Source organism: Bidens hawaiensis, unplaced genomic scaffold, assembly GCF_021521415.1.
Source record: "Bidens hawaiensis isolate Kalapana, Puna unplaced genomic scaffold, B.hawaiensis_p1.1 tig00017140_1, whole genome shotgun sequence".
Classification (NCBI taxonomy): Eukaryota; Viridiplantae; Streptophyta; class Magnoliopsida; order Asterales; family Asteraceae; genus Bidens; species Bidens hawaiensis.
The window spans coordinates 374,951-387,121 of NW_027492587.1; the positions used below are offsets into that span (position 1 = coordinate 374,951).

At 32.7% G+C, this 12,171-nt stretch overlaps 1 pseudogene across 1 annotated transcript; it reads right to left on the reverse strand.

Annotated features, from left to right (window-relative positions):
• Positions 1 to 281: 281 nt before the first annotated feature.
• On the reverse strand, positions 282 to 2,903 carry LOC143553048 (beta-glucosidase 18-like; annotated as a pseudogene). The gene is made up of 12 exons (XR_013138763.1): positions 2,730 to 2,903; positions 2,595 to 2,661; positions 2,452 to 2,510; positions 2,284 to 2,359; positions 2,118 to 2,192; positions 1,953 to 2,040; positions 1,620 to 1,872; positions 1,433 to 1,548; positions 1,100 to 1,352; positions 893 to 995; positions 697 to 805; positions 282 to 598 (listed from the first exon to the last, which is right to left on the reverse strand). The product of XR_013138763.1 is annotated as a beta-glucosidase 18-like (transcript).
• Positions 2,904 to 12,171: the final 9,268 nt, after the last annotated feature.

The following is a 12,171-nucleotide window of genomic DNA, read 5'->3' on the forward strand; positions in this document are numbered from 1 at the left end:
CCACTATCCTATGTTGACTGTCAATGACCTTTTGGTAACTTAGACCAAAAACTGACTTTTATCTTTTATGACTTGTATTCTAGTAAACTTCCTTATTTGCTTGTTGAAAAGCAAAAAAAACTTTTGAAAAGCTCCAATCAAAATCAAAAGTTGTTTTTGCTTTTCAAAAATCAAATAAGTAAAAATGACAATTTTAAAAGCTCACCCAACCCCCCCCCCCCCCCTTAGGGTATATAGTTTGCTACAGGTGATTAAGGTATTTAAAATTATGTATTAATGAAGCGACTGATTTTTTACATTGTATTCTTTGTTCTCATACCTGTGTTACAACTTACAAGAACCATCTGTATGGTATTCAAATAAGAAATAAATTATTAAACGTCATAAAAACGGGCTTGCTCGTGCCCTGATTTTGGATTGACGTTTGCTGAAAGATCCACCGGGTTGCTGTTTTTCAAGAACTCTTGATACCATCTTGCAGACAATTTTGGTATCCTCTCAAACATAGTGTAACCCAAACCTCACATTGTAACCGTGAGCCCATTCGTAGTTGTCCATCAACGACCATAAAAAGTAGCCACGCACATCCGCTCCATTACTGTTATTCAAAAGTAAAATTCACGTAACATAACATAGATTTTACAAAAATATCATATAAACTTGTTTGACTTAAAAGTCAACGCGTACCAAACTCACCTTATGGCTTCAGCTAAAGAAGCAAGATATGTCTGATGGAATTCAATTCTCTTGATATCATTCACAATCTCTTCAACTTGTACATCCTCCACATTTGGTGACGAATACCCTGAACCAACGACACAACAAACATACATGTTAATATAGTATTATACATTACATGATCTACCGCTTGTTGATAGTGGAAAAAGCATACCGTTTTCAGTGATAAACATGGGCGTGTTATTGTACCTAGTCTTAACATAATTAACAATCTCTTCCATGCCTCTAGGGACCACAAAAAATCTTGGCATTGATGTCTGTGAAATTACAAAAACATTCGTTTTTATACCCGTTAAAGTAAAAAAATAAAAACATAAGCATCACATGAATATCTTGAAAAAGAATCAGTGTATCATCGTACAGGATCACCGATCAGCACACCATTACGCTCTCCAGTAATTTCCACAAAACCCTTGATTGCACGATTAGCAGTGTCTGTGCAGCTAGAATTAGTACAATCTTTGGCATATATAGCCGAATAATGGTTGATTCCAATGAAATCAATACTGTTCTTCATGAACTCCTTTTCCTCCGGTGAGAATGCAGGTAATTCATTTCCGTGATATTCTCGCATTTCTTGAGGGTAGTCACCAAATATAGGCGGATCAAATGACCTGTTTGGATGATATGATGAATCTTTTCATTTTATTTGTTAAAAAAAAGTTATAATTGGTCATATAGTCCAGATTATTACCAACCAATATTGAAAAGCATGGCTCTTTCTGCAGCCTTTTGATCTAAATAACTGTCTGTAAGTGGTTCATACATGAAACAATGTGCAACTAGTCCTAAGAATCCACCTTGTGTTGGCTGCAAGAACATATATAAAGATTAAAAGAATAAATACCTTATGACACAAGAATGTTAAGTATACTAATTGCCTGAAAGTTGTCATGATATAGCTTTGCAGCCTTGCCATGGGCCAATAACATGTTGTGCATAGCGAAAAGAGGCTCAACATCGGAATTGCCAGCAAGGCAGTTGCCAAAAGGCTGTGAACAGTGATTCGGTGGATAATCCCCTCTTTCATAACCCATTTCTGCAAACAAGTTTGGTTCATTGATAGTGATCCAGTACTTCACACGGTCTCCAAAACTTTTGAAACAAATTTCTGCAAAATAAACGAAATCGTCCCTGCAAGAAACTTGTTAATAATAACCAAATCAGAAAAGGTATCAGTCGATTTTAAGGGTAGTATAGACATTTAAACGTACTGCATTCGTGTGTCAAGCCAAGATCCATATCTCTCTTCGAGTTCTTGGGGCAAATCATTATGGTGAATTGTCACAAATGGCTCGATTCCTGTATAACTTCGCCTTATTAATCAAGAAACCAGAGCAGATTTTTTTTCCGTTTAAATGAAACAAGTTTTTTTTAACCTTTAAGTATAAGATTATCGATGATCTTATTGTAGAACATGACTCCCAAAGGATTAACTTCACCAAATCTTCCCTCTAAAAGAAGTATTACAAATGCAATATAATTTAAAATATTTATAATCTAAAAGAAATGAATTATGACAGAAGGCATTATTAGAAAGTTTACTTGGTAGAATTCTAGTCCAAGATATCGAAAACCGATATGCTTTTAATCCAAGAGAATGCATCATATCAATGTCTCGCTGTATAAAAACCAAGATCAAATAATTATATAAAAAGAAAAAGAAACTGTTATTGATTAATAACAATACAGAGTTAAGTAAAAGAATGATACCATAAACAGATGGTAGTGATCATCTGCAACATCTCCATTTTCACCATCTTCTGAACATCCTAATAACCAATGGCAGCCGTCTTACCAGCATTCGTTCGATTTACAAATTAATAAAACCAAACAACAATAAACACGATGCTAACCTTTCGAATGACAAAATTCATCCCAGTTGCTAAGAGACTTTCCATCTTCAAGATATGCACCTTCAATCTGCAAACAATTGCATGCTTTTAAGATGAAAATGGATATAAAACCGAGAAGGAGTCAATTTATAATACTTGATAAGCAGAAGTGGCTGCTCCGAAAAGAAACCCGGGTGGAAAATCGGATCTTTTGATCGGGTCATCTTGATTGAATCTTGACTCTTGGCCATTGATGGAAGCTTCAAAAATCCAAGAACAAGCAAAAAAGACAAAAAGAAGATAAACTGCTACTGAATTTAATTCCATTTTCTTAAAGCTTGCTCTGTTAGTTTATCTATTTCAAGATATTTGAATAAAATCCAGGTGAAAATCTGAACTGATATTAAGCAACATAATTCCACTCAATCCGTCACTTACATATAGATTCTATCATTTTTTTATATTTATCCTTTCAATATTTTATGATTTTATTTTTTCTTATTTAAGATACGTTGAAGATTTGATGCGTACGTGGTACACTATTATATATTGCATCTTAAAATAGCTTACATGATTATTTGAGACTAGGTTTGAGGCCCGTGTATTAGAGGTGGTCAAAAAAACCGGTCCTCGAACCGGTTTGCCGGTTTAAACCGGAAACCGGTTTTTAAGAAAACCGGTTTTTTGTAAACCGGTTTGACCGGTTTACAAACCGGCGGTTTGTATATCGGTTACATAATTTGGAGCCTAAACCGGTTTTATAACCGGTTTTTTTTAAAACCGGTTTTTTTTAATAACCGGTTTTTAAAAAACCGGTTTTTTTAATAACCGGTTATTAGAAAAACCGGTTAACCGGTTTTTTTATAAACCGGTTTTTGACCGTTATAAAAAAACCGGTTAACCGGTTAAAAACCGTTTTTTTTCCCGTTGAGTAACGGCCATATAGCCGTTTTTTCTTATTTTTGACCGTTTTTTTTTCCCCCATTTTTCCCCCACAAACATCTATATATAGCTTAGGTTGGGTATTGGTTAGATCACACTCGATTATACAACTCCAAACGCTCTAAACGTTTATTACATACGCGATTATTTTTTAGAAAGCCATCTAACAAAAAGAATCACTAGTTGCGTTTCATCAAATAATGTCAAGTAGGGGTAAATGTGCACCGTACGATCCTAGAAACTGGTTATTGATTGAGATCGTTACGGAGGTACTTCAAATTTTTAAATCTTGCACAACAAGTTTATCCGGGGTTTACTATCCAACAAGCCCCATTGCTTTACCAAAAATTGCTGTCATGTGCACAAAGTTGAGTGAACTTCATTGTAGGGGTGCACCTTATTTTGATATGGGTGTAAAAATGAAAGAAAAATTTAGAAAATATTTTCAACAACTACCCGCTGTTTTGACATGTGCTGCTGCGTTAAACCCTTGCATAAATGTTGGTGGTGTTGAAGCTTTAATAGAAAAAATTTGTGATGAGCTAGAGTTAAACGACGATCAAAACCCCTATTATAACCAAACTTTAAAGAATGCTTTCAACACCACCTTGTCTAACATGTATGATGTTTACCTTACAAAATACGGGTCGTCTTCCCAAATTCATGACTCGTTAAGAGCTGTTGCCCAATCCCAATCCCAAACCGACCTTGAAATGGGGATGTACTACATGATTTGGGAAGACGCCGGTAAACGTCAAAAGGTAAACACCCCAAGCAGTGAACTTGGAAGGTATGGTGGTACCAACTTTGTGAAACACATGACTCCAGATGAATTTAGAAGTCTTGATTTGCTGGCTTGGTGGAGAGGTAAGGAGGATGAGTTTCCGATCCTCGCCGCCATGGCCAAAGATTTACTAACGGTCCAAGCTTCCACGGTAGCTTCGGAGTCTGCTTTTTCTGTTTCTGGCAGGGTTATATCGATTAGGAGGACTCGACTCACTCCACCAGCTGTAGAGATGTCTATTTGCTACAAGGATTACTTGGACTCTTTAGATAGGGCACAACATCAACGCTCACTCGAGGGGGAAATGGACTATGAGGCGGGCTTGTATGAAGACGAGGTCAATCAAGGACACACTCAACCAATGACCGATGAAGAAGCCGCGTACGACGATTACCTAAGGAATAGCTCGGGATCGGGTAGCGATGAAAATAATGAGTAAGAAACAGCAAGTTGTTAATGTAATCGTGTCTAAGCATTCTTTAATGTTTGTATTTTTGAGTTACGAATATGCGATAACGATTTAATGTTTGTATTTTTAATGTAAAAGCTATAAATGAAAGTTATGTATTTTTGAGTTACGAATATGCGATAACGATTTAATGCTTGTAGTTACCGGTTTGCCTTGTAGTTACCGGTTTGTTTATACTGTGAAAAAATAATGGTTATTTAAAAAAAAAAAAAAAAAAAAAAACCGGTTAACCGGTTAGACCGGTTATTAAAAAACCGGTTAATAAAAAAACCGGTTTATTAACCGGTTCTAACCGGTTCCCAAACCGGTCGTAACCGGTTTGACCGGTTATGGTTTTCATGCACAAAAACCGGTTATTAACCGGTCCGGTTATTAACCGAACCGGTTTTTTTCCAGGACGAAAAAAACCGGTCCGGTTAATAACCGAACCGGTTTTTTTAAAAAAACCGATTTGTGCACCTCTACCGTGTATTACACGGGTAATTATTGAAAATTTTAAACTTTAACCATTAAGTGAAATACAATTAACAAATTGATCATATACTGTTAATACAATTACAATTAAACTAAAATTACAGAAATTACATAATTAAACTATACTAATAAAAGAAAATAATGAGGATGATGTGGCAATCCTATATTCATTGTTGGCCTAATCTTTCTTCTCATTCATTCTACCTATCCATAGGTTTTGAGCAAAACCATATTGACAAATTGGTTATAATTTCCTTTCTAATTCTCTAATCTTTCATCTCATTCATCCTAACTATCTATTGGTCATGGGTGAAAATAATTTTGCCAAATGAGTAATAATTTAATTCTAATTCTCAAATTTCTCATCTTATTTATCCTACCTATATATGAGTCATGAGACAAAACAATTTTGAGAAATGAGTTATAATTTCTCTTCTAATTTTTTAATCTCTCATCTCATTATCATAGTTTTCCACGGGTAATTGGTCAAAACAAGTTTTGCAAATGTTGTATATAAAAAAATCGAATTTGTAAATTTGAGATTCTGTACTTCTTATTGTTTGTACTATATATTTTATCGTCTTTTTATCTATAATTTTGTTCATTCTTTCAAATAATGGATTTTTTTATCTTTATTATTTTACAAATTCCGTGTAATACACGGGTTCAAAAGCTAGTTAACATTACACAAATATGTTACAAATAGATAAAAACTTCCATTTACACTACATTTGTGATTGTATTAGCATGTATACATTGTTTATTAAAAATCAAAATTTTTAGTTAATGTCTGCTTGTAACTCTTAATAAAGTAACATACAGGCCTGCTTATAACTATTGATATCGCTATATATAGTTGTCCGTGTGACAAAAAAGGTTCTCCAAGTACATATCAACTCTAGATAAATGATAATATATATCCATGATATTAATAATAAAAAAATTCATACACATAAAATATCATAGCTTTTAATTAATTAATATGATGTCATTTGAGAACATCTCATCTTGTTTATCAAAAATAATAATAATAATAAACATGATTATCTCAAAAAAACCATATACCTGAACTTTGATGATATAAATATCCTTAAAATCTTTACAATTTGATATTGATTGATCAAATTTGTTTTCATTAATATTTTGTGTATGACAAATTTTTAATAACTTTATATTTTTCAATTAAAAATTGTATATAATCAAGCAACATAAAAACTGAAAATTTAAATATAACAAAATGATTTGTTTATTTCATATGAATGTAATTGCCAGTAAATTGAAAAATACATATTAACATTAAGACCATGTTCAAATAATAATGATTATTCTGAGTTAAAAGAATATTAGAAGATTTAAAGTTGCGTAAAATGAATGTAGTGATTCTTATTTATAATCGTTGAAAGTGGGGCTGCCACTTTTACCCGTAACATGAAACTCAACCCAAGAAAACCCGGACCTGAACCCAAACTAACCTGACCCGAGAAACTCAAACCTAAGAAAATACTAACCCGAACCTGAACCGAAGTAATTCGGGTTGGTTCTTGGGTTCGAATTCTAGGTTTCGGGCCAACCCGAAAATTTTTAATTTTAAATCATATGTATTTTTAGGTATTAAAGGCTAAGCTTTAGCCGCTGACGTTATCTGAATTTAGTCTAAGTCGATTGTTCTCATTCCACATATTATATATCGAATGTTTATTGTTTATTATTTTGAATATAATCCATAGTAAACACTTTAATTAACACTTCAACATTCACTAATCATCTCTTGTCAATCCATATGAAGAATACTTATTATATGTGGTAATGGATTTAGTTGGAATAAACCTATAATTTTAATATCATATATTGAAATGACTTAAAAGATAAAGACCATATATGAAAATTGGTTGAAATGGTTTAAAAAGAAATGAGGAGGGATATGGTATTGACAAGTGGCAAAAATGATAAGGTTTTTTTAGAATAGATAGATCAGTGAAATAAAACATTGAGAGTAGAGCTCTAGGATTGAAACAAGGGGAAAAAATTCAACTAAGAGCATTCTCACTTAACCCATCAAAAATTTTAACCTAAAAAATTGTGTAAGAAGGGTTTTTATAATTTAAAGAGTGGTTTAGGATGATGTGAGTGAAGATGAAAGAAAATACAGTGAGTTTTCTATATATTTTAAAAGTTTCACCTTTTAAATATTTTTTTGATAGTGATTGTAAGTTAAAAAGAGAGAAAATATATTGATAAATATATAAAAAAATATTATTTAAAGGAGAAATAAAATATAGTGATTTTAATTTTGGATTTAAAGGGTGAATTGAATGTGAATGTTTTAAATCCCTATCAAAGTTGGATGACCAATTTAAAACAACATTTTATGTTAATTTAAGGGTAGCCCGCAGCCCGCTTCCTTTATTATGGCAATTTCTCAAGTTCTCTAGAGCATTCACAACTTTTTCAATATATTTTGTGAATGAGTTTTGAAAATCATAGGACATGTGATTATGAGTGTAGAAGTGAGAAAATGCTACTGTTTATTAATAAATTTAAAAATTCATTATTCACACTATTTAATTTTTTAATATTTTTTTAGAGTGGTTGTGAGTGAAGAAGGAAAATTATAATGATAAGGTATAAAAACATTATTTAATTAAAAATGAGAAAGAAAATGATGATTTAAATTATAAATATATGGATGTGGATAGAGAATGAATTGTGAATGCTATAAGGGCGGACCGAGTGGTCAAGGGTGGCCATTAGTGCCACCCGGCCCCGGCCAGGAACACCGCCCCACCTTTGTCAGCAAAGAATAATAATACCCTCGAGAGGCCTGTAATGGCCGAGCACAATGAGACCTCCAACGGTAATATTACTGTTTCTATGGTCACTTAAAAATAATAATAATAAAACTATATTTACCATGTAAATTCAATCTCTATTCAATTGACACGAAATTTCACTCTTTCATTTAACTCTCTCACGACTCACTTAAAATAATCAAATCAGCAAACGGCATCATCGAATGCACGCCTGAATCCCTTGACCGACGATGAAGATGTTGCTTTGGCAATGGCTTGGATACATGTGATGGACCACAACAACGCGCAACAACAGAGCAATTTTGGACAATGGTTTATGACGTTTTTCAAAATCATTTTGGTCGTCCCGTCGTACCAAACATCAAGTTTGCTCAAAGTTTAGGGATTTTGAAAGCGAAGGTTATGAGATTCCACTAATTGTACATAACAACACGTGTAAAGGGACCCAATGCCTAATCATGTTTAGAGGCACATCGTAAGTAACAAAACCAAGTGACGAATAGAGGTTTCAGTCACGTTGTCGTGTGGGATTTTCTTAAACATCATCCCATGTTCTACGCTCCCGTTGCGGCTGCGCTTCTAGTTTCTGATTCCAACAACGACGACTCCGGCTCCGCTCCCGTTGCGGCTGCGCTTCTAGTTTTTAATTATGAATTTTATGTTATCTTATTTTTATTTATTTAATTTAATATTATGTTTTTAATTTGAAAATAGGTTAGTTATTTTAGTTGAATAAAAATATAAAAAAATGGTTGAACGATAGATTTGGATGACCATTGTAAGGGTTTAGGAGTGGTTTAGGAACACAATGATGTAGCGCTAAAGCATGAGTGAGAGAGAGAGAGCATGCACGTTAGGGGTGGAGTGGGTTGGAGTAGAGTGGAGTGGGATGACCATCGCCACCCTCTTAAATAGCTATTAAAAGTCAACTAAAACAATAGAAATTGATATCTTTACAAAGAGAATTGATAATGTCTAAGTGCAAATGATAAATTTTGTTTAAAAGTTTTCAAAGTTTGACACAAGGAGAAAGTTAAAATACAAAGAAAGATAAAAATGATAAGTGTGAAAAGGATTCGTGGCCATAAAAAAATCAAAATAATCATAAAAAAATCATAACTAAAAATATAAATAAAAAAATGAAAAAAAAAACTAAAATGTTTCACTCGTTATTCCCGTTCCAAAAAAAATATATATAAAAAACGACGATGAAAAGATACAATGCTGATACGGAAGACACGATGATGAAAATAAACAACAAACACAATGATAAATATAAAAGACACAATATATCGCAAAATATAACACAAGGTCGAACAAAATAAAACATAACGTTGAGTAATATGTTACAATATTAAGAAAAAAGACACAATGTCAAGGAAAAAAGACAACCAGTGAGGAAAATAAACACAAAACACGATGATAAATAAAAAGACACAATAATATTTTTTTTTCCTCACATTGTTTTTCTAGAACGAGGAAGACGTTGAAAACATTTTTGTGTTTTTTTTTTATTTTTTCATTTTTTATTAAATGTTGAGTTATGTTTTTTTATTAATTCATTATACTTTTAGGGTTTTTATCACAAATCTTTCTCATTTTTGTCCTCATTTATTAAATAACTTGACCCCTTAGCACAAATCCATACATAATAAAAAACTGATCGTGACAAATGTCGATAACATAGTGTATTGCATTCAGTAAGGTATGCTATGTATTTAACAACGTATATGTAATTTCAATAGTATCTTATCTCAAGTTATCTTTTTTTTTAATTTCAGATTTTCATTATTAATAGTAATTATATAACTGCGTAACAAGCCGCCGCTAACAATGCGAAGTCAGCTTGTATCAGTTAGGTACGTAACGATATCAATAATAAACCCAAAGAAAGTAAACACACAAAATAGTAATAACACTAAAAACATAATTATGATTAAAAATAAAGTATTTTAAACTGCTACTGATTTTGAATCCATTTTTAGAGAGTTAGGATAAAGTCAAACTAATATTATCAACATTATTCCACCCTGTCATTGTCATTTGAATTTTCAAATATTTATATGTTTCCTTTGCTGATTCTATTATTTCTGTATTCTCATATTAGATACGTTTGAAGATATGGTGTGCATACTATATATGTCTATATGTGATACACATTGTATATATTGCACCTTTTTATTTGCTTGACCAAAGTTAAATCACATGATGATAATTTGCATTTAATGAAATAAGATATTAAGGCAATTTGTGAATATGAAAGAGATATCAGACAACCATACCTACCCCGCCATAGTCCCACACCAATAAATATTTGGTTGGTTTGGTGTGTGAAGTTGGTGAATAATAATATTTATGAAGCATGACGAACATCGGAACATATAAAGGAGACATTTATAAAAATTAATTACACAAACACAATTGATAAGCTAAAAAATTCTTTATATACATAATATTTCTATACTCTTCATGACTACATCTTGCATTCTGCACTCCTTCACATATCCAATGGTATATACCCTTCATGAGCACTCAAACCTTTTATTAAGTTCTTAATACATGTAATACTAGGATACGTTTGGTTGGAGGTATTAAAATTAAGGGGAAATGAATGGAAGAAAGAATGAACTATTCAATAGAATGAAATAGATAATTACCATTCTTTTGTCTTGTTTGGTTAACCTATAAAAATAAGATAAATTATTACTTTATGATATTTAGTATCCAAAAAGTTGTATGAATGAAATAAAAATGATAAAAATACTTCAATCTTAATATATATATATATTTTTTTTAACAACAAAAACAAGCAATAACGACGGTGGCAGTGGCGGTCAGGCGGCAAGGGCGGTGGTTGCGGTGACGGTGGTGGTGGTGCCAATGGTGGTTGTAACACTAAGCGAATCCCACATTTGTTGTGGACATGGGAGATTCTTGGTTATTAAGTAAATGTTCCGCCTCTTAAATTACCATCGCGTTTTGGGCTTAATGCTAGTCGACGACATAAGTGCTCCACAGTTAAGTGCGCTCAGGTGTGAGTAGTATCAGGATGGGTGACCTCTGAGAAGTCTTCACCGGGACAACAAAAAAAATCCATGAGCTCTTCGTAGGCAAAGCAGACAATATAATTAGTGGTGTGAGTGGCCGTATGTTACAATAGCGTTGGTGGTCAGGTGGTGATGGCAATGGTAGGGTGGTGGTTGTTGTTGTCATGTGGTGGTGTTGAAAAAGTAGAGTGAAACAGGAATTAAATAAAAGAAAAAGAAAGGGGTTGGGGGAGGGGTGGAGTGGAAATGAATGGTTTTAATGTAATGAAATCTCATATGCAATCGTTGAATCCATTCAATTGACCAACCAAACACAATTTTTTTATTCACTCACAATGAATCATTCCATTCCTTGTATCATTTTAGCATACTAAATGCTACTTAGTAGTTCTAAATCAATTCTTAGAAACTTAAAAAAAGTATATATAATGGATTAATACCCAAGCATGTTAATCCCACTAGAACAAGGATTGACGGCTATAGACACACCTTAAAACATATTCTAACGAAGCTAAGTTTATTATGAACACTTGTGACTTAGGATTTCTCAACTATATTGTTACATATCTACGACTCCATAGGCTTTGCAACTAGATAGCATGCGGTTCATGACCTATATGAGATTAGTTCTAACTTTTAAGAAAACCCTAACTAGTTTTCAGATCCTTTATTCAGACCCTTCTCATAGATAGCTCATGTACTTTCTTAATTGAATTACTAAGTTTTCTATTACCCGCTAACGATTTAAGCCCTGGATTAATAAGCGCTAATATAACCCATAAATAGAAGAATTAAACCTAACTAGCATAACTACAATGAAAGATTGAATCAACCACACAACTTAATTAGATAATCAATACTAATACGCAATCATACACATCACAAGATTTATCATAACAACTTTTAAAATCAACCTACATAAATAATTCAAATATCCAACATGACAAATCAAACAAGAATCATCTTGTCTAAACATTTACTAAGGCTTTTAGCATGTTATTCTAAACAAAATCAAAGTAAAGCACTTCATGGAAAACAAGAACATAGGATTTAGTAGGGGTGTCCAGGTAAT